The sequence below is a fragment of the Staurois parvus genome, unplaced genomic scaffold (genome assembly GCF_062004578.1).
Source record: "Staurois parvus isolate SC_StPar_1 unplaced genomic scaffold, SC_StPar_1.0 ptg000058l, whole genome shotgun sequence".
Classification (NCBI taxonomy): domain Eukaryota; kingdom Metazoa; phylum Chordata; class Amphibia; order Anura; family Ranidae; genus Staurois; species Staurois parvus.
The window spans coordinates 14,618,615-14,641,353 of NW_028317854.1; the positions used below are offsets into that span (position 1 = coordinate 14,618,615).

Sequence of the window (22,739 nt, forward strand, 5' to 3'; positions counted from 1 at the left end):
TGTGACCATTAGACACGATATTGTTACCGTATGATACATTGCTTATGTGTATGATTTATACTGTGAGAACCATTTCATCATTTAAAGCATTATTCCTGAATATTGCAAATCAATATTATATTATACCATAGGCTCAATTCACTAGGCTAGAACAGATATTATAATGAACGCTATTTTCAATGTTAATTGTCATAATGATGAAAGATAATACAAGCAATTTATCATAGATAATAAGATAATACAAGCATTTTACCCCTTTATCAGACTACCTATTCTAATAGAGGATGCCCCCACAAATTTTATAAAATTTGGTCATGTTGGCTTGATATTTCTACCGCCACTGCGGCAGCTGATGTGGGGAATTGATTGACGGATAGTCAACCAGGTGCTTTGTTTTTCTTTTCTTTTTTTTCTGTTATGAGCTGGGTTCCCTTTTACCTGGTATGGTCCTGTTATATTGTCTATAAATGATTAGGCCTTGAACTATCAATTCATAAGTAATAACTACTTAAGACCTGGTTCACACTGATACGGTGCGGAATTTGCGTTTTCAGTGTGAATTCCGCACCGCAGCAGAATCGCACCCTGTTCATGTGAACTGCTGCGGGTGTGTATGTTAAGTTAACAACACCCTGAAAGCAGTCCGCAAAACGTGGTGTGATGTGCAGAATTGGATCGCGTAGGTGGGAATACACATGCAATCCGATGTCCTACACCTTTTGGTGCGGGTGCAGTGCAATTAGAGCCATACAAAATGTATGGCTCCAATCTCACAGCACACAAATCGCATGTAATTTGCACAGAAATGCGGTGCGGTTCCTGCACGAATCACATGTGATATACAGTACCGCATATATGTGAACCCAGGCTCAATATAATCTAGTGGTAGCAACACACAGATGATGTTGCAATGAATCTGAAGTAAATACCAAAGGGACATGTTACAAAGTATGTGTATATAAAAATGTAATGCAGCAACAACAAGTGTAATAAACTTCATAGGAAATAAACATCCACAGATTTAAAAATACTGCAGTAAAAGCATCCTATAAGGCCTCATGCACATAAGCAATTTAGCCCCTCAGTGTCAAATGCTGGTCTACTTTGACACCTGGGAGGCATAGGTGCAGAATTCCTGCATTCAGGACATATGCCCCTAAACACATTTGGCCCTGTATGCATCGACAGCCTAGTACAGCATGAAGCCACATTGAGCCAGCGCATATTTCAGCTCGTCATAGATCTTGACAGGCTGCTGGCAGCAGGGCTTGACTCACTTGTACCTTTTGGTTGTCCAAAAACGCCGGGAATTGATGAGCCAAACCGCCAATGTGTATGTAGCCTTATGCTAAACAGACAAATGTAGGTGTGTGTTTCAGGCAAATCTATCAAGCAGGGCCCTTTGATTCCTCCTGTATTAAAATGATGTTGTAAAGTGCTGCATAAACTGTTGGCACTATATAAATCCTGTATGATAATATTAATAATAACTACTGCATGTATCTTCAAAATGAGCATATCAGTAGAGGGAGACAGGAGCAATACTCAGTGCAGTAACTAGAGATGATATACGAGTCAAACTGGGACTTTTAATTTTATAGGTATAAAAAGGGACGCTAGCATGGCGATACTACACACAGTAGAAAGTGGCAAGTATGTCCTATTACTTATAGGCGGCGCACATGTCACAGGCCAGTCCAGGAACCGTTAATCAAGATGGCAGACAACAGTGTTAGTGCGTGCATTGAACAGTGTGCAGTGATGATGTTTCTTTTTAACAAAGTCATGAAACCAGTGGATATCTACAGAAGACTTCAAGCACAGTACGGCGATGAGATACTCAGCTGCAGTTAGGCTACGTTCACACTAGCCTTGTTAGCAAGCAGGAGACAGGCATTTGGGAAGCATTTTTACCATTTCCCAAACGCCTGGGAAAATTCTGCACATTGCATCACATAGTGCTGTTCAAACGGGAGCATTAGCATCGCGGCAAAACGGATGCCTCTGGTTGAGTCAGGAGGAGTTGAAGCCTCCTACTCAAGTCTATGGTGCCGCTCCGCAAACGCCCGGCCGGCATTTGCGGTGCGGTTGCGACGCAGTTGCGGGGCGTTTGCGGAGTGTTAACACCATTCAAACTTCATTATATGTGCTTGTGGGGCATTTTTAACACTCGGCAAACACCTAGCAACCGCCGCTGAACCGCATTAAAAATGCTCTGCAAGCGCCGGATCAATGCTTGTCAAACGCTATAGGGGCATTTGGCAAGAGTTGGAAAAACAGTCAAGTGTGAATGAACCCTAAGACATTTAAATGGTATAAACATTTCAAAGAAGGCTGTATGTCCATCAGTGATGATTCCAGCTGAGGTGGTTCCCAGCTTTCAGCAGTCATTCCTCAGAACATTTAGGTGGAGGATCGTCAGCATGCAACCTATACGGGGTGACACTGGACCCACTCCAAGAAAATGTAAGTTGTAAAAAAAGCCGACAATCCCCGCAGGATGGATCAGATCTATCCTGCGGGGATCGTCGGCTTGCTTTACAACTTACCTTTTTGTGGAGCGGGTCCAGTGTCACCTCGTGCAGTTGGTGTCACCTGGTGCAGGCCGCACCCCCCGCACCTGCCTCTGGACGCCACTGCCTCTGTGATATCATGTTTTGGTCCATCCAACACCACCAGTTTGCACCTCAGACTAACCAGGAGCTCAGTGATGCCTTGGTCCAGATCAGGGAGGAAATACCCCAGGACACATCCCTGGTCTCATTAGGAGTATTGTCAGGCATGCATACAAGCACGTGGGGGCCATACAAACTACTGAGTACCATTTTGAGTTGTTGCAGTGAAATTTCAGCAAGATGGACTAGCCTGCTGCATCATTTTTTTCACTTTGATTTTCGGGGTGTCTTTGAATTCAGTCCTCTGGAGGTTGATCATTTTCATTTCCATCAAATGATGGGGCATCCTTATGTTCCTAGCACATTACCAAGCCATAAAAGTATAGATATCCACCATGATATTTTTCCCCATTCATATCTGATGTGTTTTCAAAGTGTTCCTTTAATTTTTTGGAGCAGTGTATATAGAATGAGAAAAGATATCTGGAGAGAAGTAAAATAATATGTACATTACAGGGGTGTAACTACAAATAATGGGGCCCCATAGCAAAAATGTTGTTGGGTCCCCTTTTTGACCTCTCTCTGTGGCAAGTGTCCATTAAAACATTACTGTCATTGATCCTAAAATAAAAAATGCTTAAATCAAGGAGAGGTAGAAGGAGAGCTGTAGGTGGTTAGCACTTCCGCCTGGCAACAGTAGGGTCGTTGGTTCAAATCCCAGCCATGGTACTACCTATACAGAGATTGCAAGGACTCCCTGTGCCTGCGTTGGTGTCCGTCGGGTACTCCGGTTTCCACCCACTCTCCAAAGACATTCTGGTAGGTTACTTGGCTCGTGTCTAAATTGGCCCTAGTATATGTATGTATGAATGTGAGTTAGGATCCTTAGATTGTATGCTTCTTGAGGATTAGGGACTACTGTGAATGTACAGTATATGTAAAGCACTGCATAAAATTGACAGCACTATATAAGTACCTGTAATAAATAAATGAAGTAAAACATAGTCCATATGCTACTGGAGACCATTGCTGTGAATATACTTTGCACTAGTAATAATACTAATAATAACCATAGTTATATTTTCTATTGTGACATAAATGTTAGTGCTCCTGCACACAATTACTCTATAATCCTTATAGAAATTTCTAGACACCGTGTCTTTTGGTGCAGAATTACAAACTTCAGCTGTCTTGTCAGTTTTTAGCTGAGGAAGCTAAAAACCTTTTAGTGCCTCAGCTGTTTAACGTGTAGGGTTAAAGTGGTAGTTAATTCTGCAACAAAAAAAAGATCCCCCTGCAAGGTAATGGCATAATGTGCTAGCATGCACTGCATACTGTCACATTATAAAAGACTTACCTTAGAATGAAGCCTTCCAATGGTGATCCGTCATCTCTGACAGAGCTTCCACCTTCACCCGTTCTTCCTTCTGGGTTCGCAGGCTCCGGCCCTTTGAATGGCCAAGCATGCGCACAGAAATCATGGCCTCAACACAGTGCTCTGGATGCACTGTGTGCATGCGCCAGTGATGTCACTGGCTGCATACTAGAGAATATATCCTAAACGGTTCACATTAAGGAGATATTAACTGTACCCACAAGCAATATTCAAGCAGAAAATGAAAGGGTGTTATTTGAACACCCCCAGCCAAGTACTTATAGAGCAGTTCAAAGGTTGACCATATACAGTTGTGTTCAAAATAATAGCAGTCAGACATCACTAACCTGATCAATCACTGTTTTTGGTAGAAATGATATTTCTACATGGCAAATAATTTACTAGCAGGTGTAGTAGAGTAATAGAAATCCAACAGATCCAACAGTCATGACATGCATGCTGCTGATTCTGTGTAATTGAAACACTAATTGAAAGGGGCATGTTCAAAATAATAGCAGTGTGGAGTTCTATTAGTGAGGTCATTCATTCTTTGAAATACAGGTGGCAATTATTGCCCTTATTTAAGGAAGGAAGGCAGCAAATGTTGTACCTGCTGGTTACAGTGCATTTCTCTCTGAAATTCTGAGGAAAATGGGTCGTTCCAGACATTGTTCAGAAGAACAGCGTACCTTGATTATAGAAGAATATCCAAAATGGCAAGGACTCAGCCAACAATCAGCTCCAAGAAGATCAAAGAAGGTCTAAAGTTACCTGTGAGTACTGTTATAATTAGAAGACACCTATGTGAAGCCAAGCTATCTGCAAGAAGCCCCCGCAAAGTCCCACTGTTGAAAAAAAGACGTGCTGAAGAGGTTACAATTTGTCAAAGAGCACATTGACTGGCCTAAAGAGAAATGGCGCAACATTTTGTGGACTGATGAAAGTAAGATTGTTCTTTTTTGGTCTAGTGGCCGGAGACAGTTTGTCAGATGACCCCCAAACACTGAATTCAAGCCACAGTACACTGTGAAGACAGTGAAGCATGGTTGTGCAAGCATCATGATATGGGGATGTTTCTCATACTACGGTGTTGGGCCTATTTATGGCATACCAGGGATCATGGATCAGTTTGACTACATCAGAATACTTGAAGAGGTCATGCGTCCTTATGGTGAAGAGGAAATGCCCTTGAAATGGGTGTTTCAACAAGACAACGACCCCAAACACACCAGTAAACGTGCAACATCTTGGTTCCAGACCAACAAGATTGACGTTATGGAGTGGCCAGCCCAATCCCCGGATCTTAATCCAATAGAAAACTTGTGGGGTGACATCAAAAATGCAGTTTCTGAGGCAAAACCAAGAAATAGAGAAGAACTGTGGAATGTAGTCCAATCATCCTGGGCTGGAATACCTGTTCACAGGTGCCAGAAGTTGGTTGACTCCATGCAACACAGATGTACAGCAGTTCTCAGAAACAGTGCTTATACAACTAAATATTAATTAAGTGATTGAAAGGAAAGCAAAATCTTCAAACATTTTTCAGTTTATATAGTGAATGTTTGAGTTTGTAAAGAAGAATACAAACACTGCTATTTTTTTGAACAGTCTAATATTCACTTTTCTTAATTTTTTTTAGAGCAACAACACAAATTTGATATATTTTTCTTTATGTTTTGATTTGGAATAGAATGTGTAGTGTTCCCAATGCATTTGTGTGTATGGAAATAAAAGCTATTAGAAGGATTTTGAGCTTTATTCACTTTCTTCAACACACTGCTATTATTTTGAACACAACTGTATAAAGCAAAACTAATATAAAACAGCTAAGAGACCATGTTATTGGCAGAAGAGACTTTTCACGTTTCTTCTGCCAAATAACCTTTTTCTCTTGCTCCTGGCTAATTTTTTAAAGCATATACTGCCTGCTGTGCACTCCTTGCCCATTCCCAACATCTCTAAGACGTCAAGAATGGAACAGGGTGCCAGAATATTATAACTTCTGTGCACATGTGCAGGAATTACACCATAGGTGGCTGCCCAATGGCTGAAGAGGAGTGCCACAAACCCAGAAGTAGTGGAGGATGGTCAGAACAGAAGGGGAAGTTTAGGGACAGTTCTGAGATTTTAGTGTTGGACAAGTATCAACAGAGAGGTGAGCTGCCATAATGTGTAATTAAATCAGGCAAAAGCAGCGGTTTCATTTTATTGCAGTAAACAAAGTAGCAGCTTAGGAAGCTCCTAAGGAAAAGTTCCAAGTCTGGCACAGGGATGCTTCCCAATAAATCATGGTCATGTGGTCATATTACCATCCATGGGGAGCTTTCTAATGCCAGACTTGTAGCTTTGCTGCAAAGCTCTGCCATCCAGGGCACCCTTTCAGTGTAATTAAGACAATGACAAATATTGTTGTGGAGCAAGCCTGGTGCTGTGGTGCACAGTGAGCACATACTATATATAGGTAATAATAACTGCAAAACCACTTAGATATGCAGAATGTTTTAAGAACCAACTGTCCCTTTGTTGGATATGCTCACAGATTAGCAAAGTACAAGGAGCTATAAAAAAGAAATTAATTGATTAAAACTCATCACATGGAAGTTTGTTGCCATATGTAGAAAAAAAATCAACACATTTAATAGGTTTCCATTTGTTATGCTTAGACATTTAAAATCACATGAGTTGTAATGCTGCAAAGCAAAATCTAATTTTAGCTGTTTGAAATGTAATTGTTCAATAATGTGGTCCACAAATACATTTACAAATCATTAAGACATGTAAATCATATAATACATTAGCAAAGATGGATAGTAAAGTCTTTCTTTGGATGGGTTGTAATGTGGAGAAAGCTTCCGAATGGATTGATTTTCCCTACAGTTCCATGAATGGGTCTGTCATAATAATTTAAAAGTGCACAGGCATCTACTGTGTATAAAATGTATAAAGTTCTTTTTAGTGACTTTGAAAATGTCAGACCGCTAACCTTGAATTTCAAGCTTTACAGAAGAACTTAGCATGTGAAAAAAATGTTTCCATAGATTCATATTAGCTGGTCTTGTAAACCAGACACACCAAATTATTAGTTGCTTGTACTCCATGTCACGGACAACAATAGTCAGTGGACTTTTTGTGGTATATGTATGTTGGAGAGGGTATGAACCTTTATGAGGGCAAAGGTACAGAGTCAAAGTATATGCCACCAGATCTTCACCAGAACACCCCATACGAGATGATGGATTTTACTGGAGGGAGTACCAAGTTGTGGCTACTGGGTACCTCTGTGCAGATAGCAGTTGACCTGAGCTTAGAACAGTGTGTGGTACAAAATCAAGAGTCAGATAGAGAAACAGGGACATGCCAAAGGTTAGGGCAGGCAGTGAACAAGCTTAGTCAACACAAGATAAAGTAAAGAGAAGCAAAAATGTGGGAGCTAACACAGACTGGAATCTTGGGCTAGGAAATTACCCTATTCCTTGGGCAAAAGGTGTCATCCTAACCATGACTAAATGGAGAGGATGATTTACAAGCTGGGTGAAGACTGGCTGTGAAGCTGTTATATCAGCCCCCATTCACACTTGAGTGCGAGAGTTTTCAGGTGATTTTAGAGCGTTCTTTTTGCATGTTTGTACACTGGTTTCTTGTCATTTTATAACATTTTCAGGCTTGAATGTGCTTTTATCATGTTTGGTTGCAGGACCCTGCAAAGCATTACACCAGATATCTACAGCTCTCTGGTGCCATGCAGGTCTCCTGCAGACATCTATATCTGCTTGCCCGTACATCTCGTACGGGCCAGCAGATATATGGACAGGAGATTCAATTAACTACCACAGTGCTCCATAGTGCCATAGTAGTTCATTAAGAACTGCAAGCCAAAAGCCTCTAAGGTTGTCTGGACTTGTAGTTCATTCATTCACAAAACACTGTGAACGAATGACATGGCCATGTAATAGGAGCCCCACACGGCCACGCTGTTTTTAAACACTGACAGATAGTATGGGGTACTTCTCCCTGTAATTCTGTCATGGGGGGGACATGTTGCATGTTCCAACCTAAAAACGGGTGGAACAGGGGCAGACTGACAACTCATGGCAATATGGGATCATGGGGCCCCTGTGTCCTTGCCCAAACTCAAAAAAGCCTATGTAAAAGGTACCAGGGGCATCCCATGGGGCCCCCTACTGACCCCGGGCCCTCGGGCAGTGCCCGAGTCTCCAAATGGTCAGTCCGCCCCTGGGGTGGAACATGTAACATGTTCCCAAAGGTGAACATATCCTTTAACTCCCAGTTCTGTGAATCAGAGCAGCTTGAAGCAACAAAGTTAGTAAAATTACTTGGTAAAAAAACAAACATATGTGCAGGTCAACTTTGTTGCTTCTTAGGAATAAGCCCAATATATCTGGGTTTGGTTCAAAGAGGGTTTGGGTAATGAAACTGAAGCCAGCTGAAGAGGCTGAATGTTAAAAAAAACCCAATAATGTCCACTTAAATGATAACTACTGGTCAATTGCTTGTGTGTGTAAACAGAGGCCATGGTTCTACTGTAAAGCCCATCAAAAAAATCTTTTTAAGACTACAGGGTGACAACGCTGCTGTGATTTCACTGCAGAAAAACAGCATTGTCACCCTGTTTTAGTAAGTGGAAAATCAATAGATCTATATGCAGGATAAATACGTAATAAAACTACTGTATGTTACAGGGGGCTCAGGAAAACAAAACCTGCTGTGTTAATGCTAGTAAAGGTGCGATTTGGGTTTACTGCTACCATGGGATTGCAGAAGTTTGAAATTCACAGTGCTGGAGAATTAATGTGGCAATTTGTAACTCTGTAACCATATAGCACTGCCTAGCTTTTGAACTTATGTCAGCTGGCTTTTGGATAGACCAGGCTGGTTGATAGCCAGCACTTCAATTGTTAACACCTTAGAGCTTTAATTATAGCTCATCAGGCAGTTGTTGCTGACTAGGGATAAGGTCAGGCATGCTCAAACACGAACCCAAACCTGGCTGGGCTATCTTACCAGGAAGCTTTCAAAGCCGACCTCCAATTATAGGCATTCTCCACCCTGCAGCCACACGTATGAAAGGGGCATGTATACATGCAGCTTAGACAGCTCACCTCTACTTACAAGGAAAAAAAATAATACAATAATTATTATTATATGGGATTTATATAGCACCAACAGTTTGCGCAGCACTTTACAAAATGAAGGTAGACATTAAAGATACAATACAATTTGGTACAAGAGGAAACAGAGGACCCTGCTCGTTAGAACTTAATAAAACCATATATAACAAAGTAAGTTGGTAAATAATGTTTAAAAGAAAGAAAACACAGAGAAAATAGTGTTAGCATGTGTTAATATGTGTTAACCAAGAACTGAAGGAAAGGGGCTGTTTTCACCAAATGTTATGAAAGCAGTTGAAGCGTCAAGCAGCTTTGCCAAGCTTCCGTTCTGATGCTGGGCATGGCCATAGTTTGGACACATTTTTTCCTACCACTCCATCCACTGAGGGAAGGGAAACTCTTCCCCTGATGTGGGAAGGTTGATGGCCAAGTGGATATTGGCAAGTACTGCTTCAAGTTTCCAGGCTTTACTATGGGGGAGGGCAGATAGTCTATGGCTCTAAGGTTGTTTGCTTACTTTTTGCTGCTGCCTGCCTTTCCAATCTTGTCTCTAGAGAAAGACTCACAGGAGAAGGCCAGTGACGACTGAAGGGCGATTGGAATGATTCTTCATCCAAAAATGATGGCCATGCAAAATCCATTTGTGTCCCCCTTATAACATCTTTCTCAGCTCTCAACATTTTGCTGTCTCAGCCCATGATTACATAACTGCAGAGATGAACCAATAAATCCCACAGTGTAGCGCTAGCACAAAACTAAATAATAAATGGTGAATAATAAACAAATAAATGCAAAATTAGTGCACAATGATCAATCCCCCTGACATCCACATCAGAGGGATCCACATATAAATAAATATATGAAAGTTGATAAATTAAATGTAACACGTGAATTTCCTCTCATTGGGAATATATACAGAGCACATAGTGAAGTGTCATCCGTACACACAAATAAGTGAAATGCCACTAATAAGTGTACAAAACCAACTGCAAACAAATACTGTAAAAAGTCCCAAAAACAACAACACATATGGTAGTGCTCCAAGTTCACTCTCATGAAGTTGTAGTGATGTGTAGGTGATCAACAGGTGATAATCCTCCAGTGGCCAGAATACCCCCTCACCTCCTTACATAGACCCCAAAGGGCCAGCTCGCTTTGGGGATCAACAGATCCTACAAGGACAGACTCCTCCCAGGCTTCCCATCAATGGTGGTATACGTCTCCAGCCTCCAACCAGCTATCAGCAAACATCTCCCAGGATCATAGTGAAACACAAATAGAGATCCTCCATAGTGTAAACTTGTTTATTCCAGCATAAAAATGCCCACTCACATTGTATCCTTCATATAACAGCTTGTCTACCACATGCTAAGGGTGTACTGCATGGGTATCTGAAAAGGTGTTCCAATATGGCCCCCATTCCGGAAGTGACGTCACCACATTCCCGCAAGCTCCTCCCCGTGTACCGACGCGTTGCGTCACGTTTAGCACATGACTTCCTCTGGGTTACGCCCATGGTGACAGGAACTTAATTTTATAGGAAAGCTGGCATCCAATCACAGCCCGGAGGCGGACCTCTGGTGGCCATTTTATTGGAGTCAGTTCCCTCATATAGGAATATATAGACGCGGTGACACATCTCCAAACAGATCAATAACTGCAGGGATAGCTTTATGAGGAAAACTATACCATTAGTTTCCTTAGACTTTTAGATCTGTTGTAGCTGCTACTTCCTCTGGCCATTTTAGGCCTATTACTGCTTGGTTTGTTAAATGTCCCCCATGGCTGTTCCTAGATCCCAGGGTTGTAGATAAGGGAGGAAGTCAGGGGGTCCAAAGCCCCCAGAGCATCTGTCCACATCACAGCAGCTAGGCTAGTGTAACCTTGCAGCTGTGAGAGTGCACAGCCACACACCAGTCCATCTCCTCCATGCCCAGGGTCAGGACAATGGGGAGCAGAAAGGACACAGTCCTATAGGGGGAAGCACCAGTGGCGTTACTAGCCCCAGGCACCCAGGACTTGTACCCAAACCTCCTGTGGGTGTCCCAGGTCCCAGACACCACAATAGATGACACAGCCAGCATCTCTCCCTGCCAGAAATTCATTTCAGAACCGAGGGAACTTCTCCTAGTCTCCTCCTTGGCTCTGATGTGCTTTTTGACAGAACAAGTGGAGGAGGAGACTGGGAGGAAGGGTTCCCCAGCACTGATCTACTGCAGTTGAGGTCTGTGTGAGGGAGTAATTGGATTGCTGCGGAAAGGGGAGATGTTTGTAGGCATTAGAATTTGTATTGGGAAGGAAAGGAGATGGAGGGGAAAAGCTGATAGCATTTTTGCTGGGTAGGGGGATTGAGTGGGGGTAAGATATGAGAAATTGTGATAGAAAGAATGGTTAGGAGGTGTTTTGCTGGAAAAGGATTTGTGCTAGAGGAAAGGATTTGGGGTGGGAGGGATTTATGCTGCAGGGGTTTATTGGAGAGAGAAGAGGATTTGTACTAGAATAGAGATTTGGGGGGAAGGGAAATGGAATTTGTACTGAGAGATTGGGGTGTTGGAAGGGAGGTAGGGTGGTGGTGGTGGTGGTGAGGATTTGTGCTGAGAGAGTGGGGAATTGGAGAGTGTGGAAGAGGTTTTGAACTAGAAGAGTGGATTAGGTGGAGGGAAAATGTTTATCCTTGGAGGGGGTATTGGGATGGAGAAGATTTGTACTAGAAGGGAATATCTGCAGGATTGGCCATCAGACAATGGATTGCTGAGCCAGAGGACCATGTAGATGCCAGGTTTGAGAGGGAGGCCCAGAGCATTTTTGGATACCTCTTGCCTGGTTAGGCCAGAGCATGTGAGATTAATCGCCATCAGGAGGAGTGTGGTGAGGACCTTTGACTATCCTTATTTGTTTCATACTTCTTTGCTGCTGGTTGCTCAATGATCACTGTTAATGAAGTTGTTCTTCAAGGTAGGCTGTGTGCAGAAAAGCATATGTAATGGTGAGTTTCATGTTTTACAAATCAATGTGCTGGAGTTTGTACATATCTGTTAGACTCTTGCCTTTAGCACAGTAATTAAAGCATATGTTTTGGGTACAATGACTGACGTATGTTACCGCGTACATAGTGAGTAAGTTCAAGCTGTACGTCCCTTCCACAATTAACTTAGTTTTTCCCAATTCACAATTTGTCAGAGTATTGCTAATTATTGTCCTCTGGGTGTCCAAGGCTGAGCCCCTCCCCCCCAGGAAAAAAATTATCTACGGCCTTGCTAGATCAAAATGCTGTTTTTGAGAATAGCTTTCCTATTAGCCTTGAAAATAGCCAGAATTTCAATTCGCCCATAACATGCTTTTGTGAATGGTTTTCAAGCTCAAAATCTTTTACAGTGTCTTACAGTAACTGGAAATGATCCTCAGAAATTAGCCTGGGAGTTAGGCAGTGGGTAGAGGAAGAGAGGTGTCTTCACGTTCCTTCAGGGTTCTCTCAGATCCTACAGTAGCCACTAGGAACACCTCCGTGTCAGGAAATGGCCCATGTACTTCTACAAACAAATTTTAAAAACGGACCTGGGGGGGAAAGTGCTTGAACTTTAGAACAATACTTGGAATTGGATAGAGCAAGGTGAAAATGAGTTTACTACTTCCTCTACATATTATTTAGTTGGACGTTTTCCTGTAATCTCAGAAGCTATGCACTATATACAAAATACATTATGAATCAAAGTAATGTGAATTTTGTAAAATAAACCCAAACTAAAAGGGATATTACTCCGTTTGTTTTTTCAGAAAATTGCTGACGTTGTGTTTTACTCTTTTGGTTAATACATTTCTCCTTGTATAGAAATACTGTATTTATTTTGGTTTTATTCTACAGTAAAGAATGAATGTAGAAGTACTGTCTTCAGGGGATAACAGACTGAACTGGATGTATCTGTTCCAATGTATTTTCCCCCGGGATCAATGAAAAAGTCCATGACCATCAGCAACTAAAATACACGATGCACATTACTGGTTTTATTTCCTTAGGTCATCTGGTAAAAAAGACAAGCCTAGATACATTTGCTGAGAGCTTATGCAGTCCTTAGAATTGTAGCATCTGTTTCATCTTAGCAAGCCAAAGCAGAGATATACAGTGACTCTGTAGTTTTGTGCCCTGAACATTGAGGCAATGGTTTACTAGAGTGTGAAGGGTAGTATAGTTGAGGTTTGGATTAGTTGCAGTGAATCATTTTGATTCTGGCATTTTTTTGTCTGAATTTGGAAACATTTTTTTTAAACCAGAATGTTTTTTATGGCCAACACATTTAAAAGCCCAGGAAATGTGCTTTTGGATAAGCCAGTCCACCAACAATAAAAGGGGACTCAGAGCAGCCATATTGTAAGTGTATTTGAAACTGGTCTATAGGGATAGGGAGAACTGACAAACTGCATACGTAGGGAGAGACTCTTTGATAGCAAACTGTGCTTTACTTTTATAAACTGCAATGGTGGGGTCTTCCACCTTTTCATAGTTTAACCCAATGGTCCATTTACTCAATCTCAGTCTTCACAAGACTGAGACTGAGCTCTCCAATCACTTTTGCAGCAGGTGTTTTCTTGTTCTGGGTCAGAATCATGCACAATGTCATTTTGACTCTTTCGGTCAGTTGACCATGTCAACCGAGCTTATGCTTATCAGACAATGTTTTCCCAGAAACTGTATATGTCGTCATAAACTTTGATACTGTACCTCACGTACGGCAAATAAATTGGCAGCTTCAGTCACAGAGGCAACAGCTAGGCCGGCTCCAACAATTTCCCCTCTTTGAAGCTCAGTAAGCTGTGACATGACTCCGTATTACTAGCAGCTCATGCAGTGAATGACGAAAGTGAAGCTTCCCACCTGTTAGCTAGGGGTCTCGTCACATAGCAGAAGCAAAAGTATGTTACATCACATCTACTTTAAACAAGAAACATGTCGTCACTTTCACACCTGCAAATCATGTAGTGTTTTAATTTAAATTTTTTTGTCTAACCCCTGCAAGTAACACAGAGTCCATAGGGCAAGAGTAAGTGATGCAGAGTTCAGAGGTCAGTAGTAAGTGACTCAGAGTTCAGAGGTCAATAATCAGTGGCACAGAGTGCAGGAGTCAGTAGTAAGTGACACAAAATTAAAGGGTCAGCAGTAAGTGATGCAGAATTCAGGGGTCAGCAGTAAGTGATGCAGAATTCAGGGGTCAGCAGTAAGTGATGCAGAATCCAGGCATCAGAAGTAAGTGATGCAGAATTTAGGGGCCAGCAGTAAGTGATGCAGAGCTCAGGTGTCAGTACTAAAGGATGCAGAGGTCAGTAGTAAGTGCTGTCGAGTTCAGGGGTCAGTAGTAAGTGACGGACAGTTCAGGGGTCAGTAATGATTTAAGGGTCTGTAGTAAAAAATGCATAGTTTAGGGGTCAGTAGTAAGTGATGGAAAGTTCAGGGGTCAGTAATAAGTGATGGAAAGTTCAGGGGTCAGTAGTAAGTGAGAGAAAGTTTAGGGGTCAGTAGTAAGTAACACAGAGTTCAGAGGTCAGTAGTAAGTGTCACAGATTTCAGGGGTCAGTAGTAAGCGATGGAGAGTTCAGGGGTCAGTAGTAAGTGACGGACAGTTCAGGGGTCAGTAATGATTTAAGGGTCTGTAGTAATAAATGCATAGTTTAGGGGTCAGTAGTAAGTGATGGAAGTTTCAGGGGTCAGTAGCAAGTGATGGAAAGTTCAGGGGTCAGTAGTAAGTAACACAGAGTTCAGAGGTCAGTAGTAAGTGTCACAGATTTCAGGGGTCAGTAGTAAGTGATGGAGAGTTCAGGGGTCCGTAGTAAGTGTTACAGATTTCAGAGGTCAGTAGTCAGTGATGGAGAGTTCAGGAGTCAGTAGTAAATAATGCAGAGTTCAGGGGTCAGTAGTAAGTGATGGAAAGTTCAGGGGTCAGTAAAGTTTTAAAGGTCTGTAGTAAAAAATGCATAGTTTAGGGATCAGTAGTAAGTGATGGAAAGTTCCGGGGTCAGTAGTAAGTGATGGAAAGTTCAGGGGTCAGTAGTAAGTAACACAGAGTTCACAGGTCAGTAGTAAGTGTCACAGATTTCAGGGGTCAGTAGTAAGTGATGGAGAGTTCAGGAGTCAGTAGTAAATAATGCAGAGTTCAGGGGTCAGTAATAAGTGATGGAAAGTTCAGGGGTCAGTAAAGTTTTAAAGGTCTGTAGTAAAAAATGCAGAGTTCAGGGGTCAGTAGTAAAGGATGGAAAGTTCCTGGGTCAGTAGTAAGTGATGTAGAGTTCAATGGTCAGTAGTGACACAGAGATCAGAGGTCAGTAGTAAGTAACCTCCAATGTACCTCCATAGATACTGTACTGTACATTTCCTATTGTCACATTGACACTGTTTCATTCTATACTATACATGCCAACTCAGACTCTATGTAACCTCATCTCTTTAAGCCACGCCCAGTATTCAGTGCTCTTATAAAAACAGCTCCATTTTTGCTGGGGGGTGCTGCGTATGCTGCATGTTATCATTCACTGCCCAGGGGACCCAACTTAAAGCCTTGCTTTCAGAAAACACCCCTGGTCAGATATAGTTATCATGTTAGGTGCCTGCATACTAAGTAACTTGAAAGTATACTACTTAAAAGGTATATTGTAGATTACCTCTCACAGAGATTGCAGTATTAGCACTGAAAATGCATTCATCTGCTTAATAGATCCCTTTGTCCAGGCATCATTCAAGGTCGCCATCTACTTCCTGGATGAGATACTGGCTCAGAGATGGAGAAGTCATGTAAATTCTGGTGCCTGTGCTGGTGCCTGTGCTATCATTTTGTTTTTTGCTGAGTTCACAAACGTCTGCTCAACCCCTGTTGCAGCCTCTCATATTTCGACTTGCCACAAAATTACAAGATTGCAGATCTGATCACTAAGTGAGAAAATAATAAGAAAATGCTTCCTCCTGCCTGCAGCAGACTGATGGCGTCATCTCAGCCTAGGCAATGTCACTGGACTGTAGCTCAGAGATAGCTGTTTTTTTTATAAATGGTATAGATTTTCTGAAACATGATACATTTTCTGTATACATTGACATGTTAAGAATTTATTTGTGCAGACATGTAAAGTTACTAAATTGTCCACTTGAAGACATTGGGGTTGATTTACTAAACCTGGCGAGTGCAAAATTTGGTGCAGCTGTGCATAGAAACCAATCAGATTCCAGGTTTTTTTTTTTGTCAAAGATTAATTGAACAAGCTGAAGTTAGAGGCTGATATTTTGCACTCTGCAGTTTTAGTAAATCAACTCCATTGTTTCTGTCCACTAAAGCTGGTCCACTCAGAATCTCATGCACCAGTACATGGTAGCTAATCAGCTTCTAACCTCAGCGTGTTCAATTAAAGTGTTACTAAACCCACCCAGTAAAATCAGTCTGTATATGCAGTAAAACATGCTTGTTATACTCACTGTGGAACCTGAGGGGTTAATCCTCTGCATTGTGTAAAAAGGCTGTTTGAATCCTGACTTCTCTGATCCTCTCCTTCTTCCACTGTCCCCCTCTTATCTCCTGATAAGACAAATGTGTGGAGTTTGGTGTGTATCGCTAGAGAGGTTTTTTTTTTCTTGGGAGAGTGCATGTGATCAGCACAGGGCCAATCAGCACAGGGCCAGACAGAGGTCAGAGGTTCTGCATCCTCCTAGAGCAGAAAGAAAACTCCTCCTACAAGCTTTAACCAGTGCTCTGCTGGACACTGATAGAAGTCAGAAGACTGCTCTAACTGCTGATGAGAAAAGGTATTTAGCAGTTTATATTTACTAAAATAATTGCAATTCCATATTCTGTGTACTGTGGGAGACCAAATATAGTGAATGAAGGGTCCTGGGTTTAGTAACACTTTAAAGGATAAGTTCACCTTTTGGACAAAAATAATAAATGCACATTTTTTTTCAGGTAAAAAAATGTACATTTATTATTTTTTTCCAAAGGAGCCTGGAAAGTATTGAACCTGCGATCAGTAGATCACTGATGCCAGGCAGGTCTGCTGCAGACCTGTAAGAATATCTGCTTGCCGTACGAGATGTACAATCAAGCAGATATTCTGACAGGAAGCTTCAATAAACTACCACGGAGCTCTACAACACCGTGTTAGTTCATTGAAAACTACAAGCCCACAGCCGCTGTCGGGACTTGCAGTTCATTCATTCATTCATGGACATCCGTAAATGAATGACGTGGCCATGTGGGCGGAGCCTCGCATGACCACGCTGGTTTCAAATCTGACATATAGTACAGGAAAACTTTTCCCCTTATTATGTCATTATGGGAGGGGGTGGGCGGGCAGCGGCTGCAGCTATGGGTACACGTTGCCTGTTCCACCCTAAAAACGGGTTGAACATGTAACAAGTTCCCAAAGGTGAACTTATTCTTTAAGCTTTAGCTATAAAACCTGTAAGCTGATTGGTTTCTATGCAGAAGAAGTGCATGAGATTCTGAGTGAACCAGGTTTAGTAAATAAACCCCAATGTGACAAGAATATATATAAAAAGAAGGAAAGGTGAAACTTAGTTAATCTATTTGAGGCTGTATATCCCTCTGTAGAGGGCACATGCCAGTATGACATATGAAAGCATGGCCAATGTCATTAACAGTAATCCACAGGCAGCTTTTCATTCCTGCCAGAAAATCATGTAATGCTCTATGATACTTGTGCAATGTGATTTATCTCATATTAATTTCTGTAAAAAAATTGTATGAATAAGTGTTTAAGTAGTTCAGCTTTCATACCTGCGTTGGGCCCATTTATTGGCAATAACTTTTTATTATTTAAAGTGGTACTAAAGGCTGAACATTTTTTTACCTTAATGCATTCCTTGCATTAAGGTAAAAAATGTTGCTATATGTGGATCACTTCCCCCCCCCCCCCCCCCGTATATTACTTACCTGAGCCCAATCTCGATCCAGCACTGTGCCTCTCTGTGATGGCTGTCTCCTCCCACTCTGTCACAGAGGAGGCAGGAGCCATTGTCTCCTGTTTATCTCAATCAAATCCTATGAGCTGTCTGTGTCAATAGGAGCTGAGCTCACCAGTGTGTTCTTCTTTCCTCAGAATGTACCAGACTATTGATTTGGCCACTCCTAATGTTGCTGCTATCTCTCTTATGGATTTGTTTCATTTTTGAAGCCTTACAATCAGGGGCAGACTGACAACTCATGGGGCCCCTGGGCAATAGGGGATCATGGGGCCCCTGTGTCCTTGCCCAAACTCAAAAAAGCCTATGAAAAAGGTACCAGGGGCATCTCATGGGGCCCCCTACTGACCCAAGGCCCTCGGGCAGTGCCCGAGTTTCCAAATGGTCAGCCCGCCCCTGCTTACAATGGTCTGTTTCACTTGCATGGACAGCTCCTTTGAACACATGAGGTAGGTTCACAGCAATAGATTCCAAATGCAAATACCACACTTAGAATCAACTCCAGACATTTAACCTGCTTAATTGATGAAGAAATAATGAAGGAGTAGCCCACACCTGGCCATGAAACAGCTTCTGATGCAATTGTCCAATTAGTTTTAGTCCCTTGAAAAATGGAGGATGACTACTCTTAAGAGCTGTAAACCCTTCCTCCAATTTGGATGTACAGTGGGGATCGAAAGTTTGGGCACCCCAGCTAAAAATTTGTATTAATGTGCATAAAGAAGCCAAGGAAAGATGGAAAAATCTCCAAAAGGCATCAAATTACAGATTAGACATTCTTATAATATGTCAACAAAAGTTAGATTTTATTTCCATCATTTACACTTTCAAAATAACAGAAAACAAAAAAATGGCGTCTGCAAAAGTTTTGACACCCTGCAGAATTTATAGCATGCGCTGTCCCCTGTCCCCTTTGCCAAGCTGAGACCTGCCAGTGTCATGAATTGTTCTCAATCATCGTCTGGGAAGACCAGGTGATGTCAATCTCAAAGGTTTTAAATGCCCAGACTCATCTGACCTTGCCCCAACAATCAGCACCATGGGTTCTTCTAAGCAGTTGTCTAGTAAACTGAAACTGAAAATAGTTGACGCTCAAAAAGCTGGAGAAGGCTATAAAAAGATAGCAAAGCGTTTTCAGATGTCAATATCCTCTGTTCGGAATGTAATTAAGAAATGGCAGTCATCAGGAACAGTGGAAGTTAAAGCAAGATCTGGAAGACCAAGAAAAATATCAGACAGAACAGCTTGCAGGATTGTGAGAAAAACAATTCAAAACCCACGTTTGACTGCACGATCCCTCCAGAAAGATCTGGCAGACACTGGAGTTGTGGTACACTATTCCACTATAAAGAGATACTTGTACAAATATGGTCTTCATGGAAGAGTCATCAGAAGAAAACCTCTTCTACGTCCTCACCACAAAAATCATCGTTTGAACTTTGCAAATGAACATATAGACAAGCCTGATGCATTTTGAAAACAAGTTCTGTGGACCGATGAGGTTAAAATTGAACTTTTTGGCCGGAATGAGCAAAGGTACGTTTGGAGAAGAAGGGGCACAGAATTGAATGAAAAGAACCTCTGTCCAACTGTTAAGCATGGGGTTGGATCAATCATGCTTTGGGGTTGTGTTGCAGCCAGTGGCACAGGGAACATCTCACGAGTAGAAGGAAAAATGGATTCAATAAAATTTCAGCAAATTTTGGATGGTAACTTGATGCCATCTGTGAAAAAGCTGAAGTTAAAGAGAGGATGGCTTCTACAAATGGATAATGATCCTAAACACACCTCGAAATCCACGGGGGGATTACATCAAGAGGCGTAAACTGAAGGTTTTGCCATGGCCTTCACAATCTCCTGACCTCAACATAATTGAAAATCTATGGATAGACCTTAAAAGAGCAGTTCGTGACAGACAGCCCAGAAATCTCAAAGAACTGGAAGACTTTTGTAAGGAAGAATGGGCAAAGATACCTCAAACAAGAATTGAAAGACTCTTGGCTGGCTACAAAAAGCGTTTACAAGCTGTGATACTTGCCAAAGGGGGCAGTACAAGATATTAACTCTGCAGGGTGCCCAAACTTTTGCAGACGCCATTTTTTTGTTTTCTGTTATTTTGAAAGTGTAAATGATGGAAATAAAATCTAACTTTTGTTGACATATTATAAGAATGTCTAATCTGTAATTTGATGCCTTTTGGAGATTTTTCCATCTTTCCTTGGCTTCTTTATGCACATTAATACAAATTTTTAGCTGTGGTGCCCAAACTTTCGATCCCCACTGTACATACCCTCAAATTAAAGCTGAGAGTATACCCTTTCAGCCCATATCCATTATATAACTATAGCTTGAATATGTTTTGGTAAATACCTGAAAAAAATAAAATTGTGCCTGTGACCAAATATATATAGACATAACCAGGGGCGGACTGACCATTTGGAAACTCGGGCACTGCCCAAGGGCCCGGGTCAGTAGGGGGCCCCATGAGATGCCCCTGGTACCTTTTTCATAGGCCTTTTTTGAGTTTGGGCAAGGACACAGGGGCCCCATGATCCCCTATTGCCCGGGGGCCCCATGAGTTGTCAGTCCGCCCCTGGACATAACTGTATATAATTAATACTTTAAACTTTAGTTTAAATCAGTAAAACATATTTCAGGCCAGGATTTCACTTTCTCAGTGCATTGCAGTGTGGCCAAGTGTCGAATTCTGGGTATTTCAGTAGAGGGATTATCAGCAGGGGCAAATAGTATATGTACAGTACTATTCTGTATATATATATGTAATTAATTATTGTCATTAAAGTCAGTAGCAAAAACCTGTTAAAATTCAGTAAGGTTCATTTGGTAAATTGTGCCATTATAAGACTGGTAAGAATTTAAATAAAAGGTTTTCTATTTAAAGAAATGCATTATATTTATAGGTGAATTACTGTATATTTATAGAAATGTTACAATAGAGACAATACTACACCCCCTCCTCCCAGCCTCCAAGAGATTGTGCTATTATTACAACATAGTCAGTTGTTTAACACATTCATTTCAAAGTGCACAACCTTTTTATTCACAAAACCCAAATGTTATTTTTAGACCTTTATGACTATTGTGTTTGAAATAAAAAAATGAAAGTAATACATTCTTCATGTACATGTGTTAAAAGAAATGTTTACCTTCTTCATGCACATATAAAGGATATTTTTGTTCTTCATGACTCCTATCCCACAACCATCCATCGATCACCATGTCAGCAGGATTTTCACACCCATGTGAAGGTGCATTTATCCCTCTCCTGTGTAGGAGGCACCAAATAGAGCAATATGAATGGAGACTGCAGTGACAGCACCAACAGACACTAGAGTGTTCAATGAAAATGAAGCCTTCCAGTGTACATCTTCTGTGATTCGTTTTTCATTTCTATGTATATAAACACTTCCACTGACTGCCATCTTGAAATAAAATATAATATGCACAGTTACAGTATGCAATAAAATAACATTAATGATAGGCAATTCACTGGCTACCACATCTTTTCGGTGGTGTCACGAGAAGTAGTGTTCTCTTCCCGAACAAAAACAGCAGTATAGCCAACTGAATAAGGGAGCATTGTGTGGCGCATGGCTAAAGCTGGGTATACACTAGTCAATTTTCAAACAAACATTTATATGAATATACAGTACATTTGTGCATTCATACAAAATTTCTTTGTTCATTGGATGACTGGTGGAATGCTGTTTGAAAGTACAGGCGTACCTCGGTTTACGAATTTAATACAGTATGTGGGACTTATTATTCGTATTGTGAAAAATTTGTAAACTGAAACACGGTTTCCCATAGGAATGCATTGAAAAAATTAATCCATTCCGGAAGTCAGAAAAAAGTTAAAAAAAAGTATTTTATCTGTTCAAAACTCTTTATAAAGTGCACTTTAAAGGCATAACTACTGTACAGGGACATGATTAAAAATTAATTTGTACATGTATTGAAAACCAATTAATCCGTTCCGGAAGTCACAAAAAGTTAAAAAAAAAGTCTTATCTGTTCAAAACTCTTTATAAAATGCACTTTAAAGACATAGTACTGTACAGGGGCATGAGTTAAAAAATATTTGTAAATCCATTGAAAACCAATTAATACGTTCGTATTGCGAAAAAAATTTGTAAACCGAGGCATTATTTTCAATGGATTTTCATTTGTAAACCGAAAGTTACGTTAGCTGAGGTGTTCGTAAACCGAGGTACGCCTGTACTTAAAAATGTTGGAATTTTGGAATGAATGTACTTTCTCAAATGAAAACTACGCACACTGTTAGAAATTTGTTCGACAAAAATTTTTCCATCATGCTCCTTCAAATTTTCTTATCACTGTGGTTGAAAACAAACGTTGATTTGACCCCACTAATGATTAGAAAATCAAACAAACATTCTTAAAATTAAAACATTTCTAATGAAATTCTACTAGTATATGAGTTTTAGGTGCTTTGCCATGGGGAACTGAAGGAAGACAGTGCTATGCTGTTCAGTTATCTAGGGTGTATGCCTAGGCCAGGGGTCTGCAACCTTTAAGACATAAAGAGCCACTTGGACCCGTTTCCGAGAGGGAAAAAAAGACTGGGAGCCGCAAAACCATTGCAACATTTAAAACAAATCCGACACTGCATATATTGCAAAAAG

At 41.1% G+C, this 22,739-nt stretch overlaps 1 long non-coding RNA gene across 1 annotated transcript in view; it reads right to left on the reverse strand.

Moving 5' to 3' along the window:
* LOC149469905 (uncharacterized) overlaps positions 1 to 21,397 on the reverse strand; it is a 137,285-nt gene extending 115,888 nt beyond the window's left edge. The window contains exon 1 of the long non-coding RNA XR_016311482.1: positions 21,240 to 21,397. This is a non-coding gene — a long non-coding RNA (uncharacterized LOC149469905). The remainder of the gene's footprint in view (positions 1 to 21,239) is intronic.
* Positions 21,398 to 22,739: the final 1,342 nt, after the last annotated feature.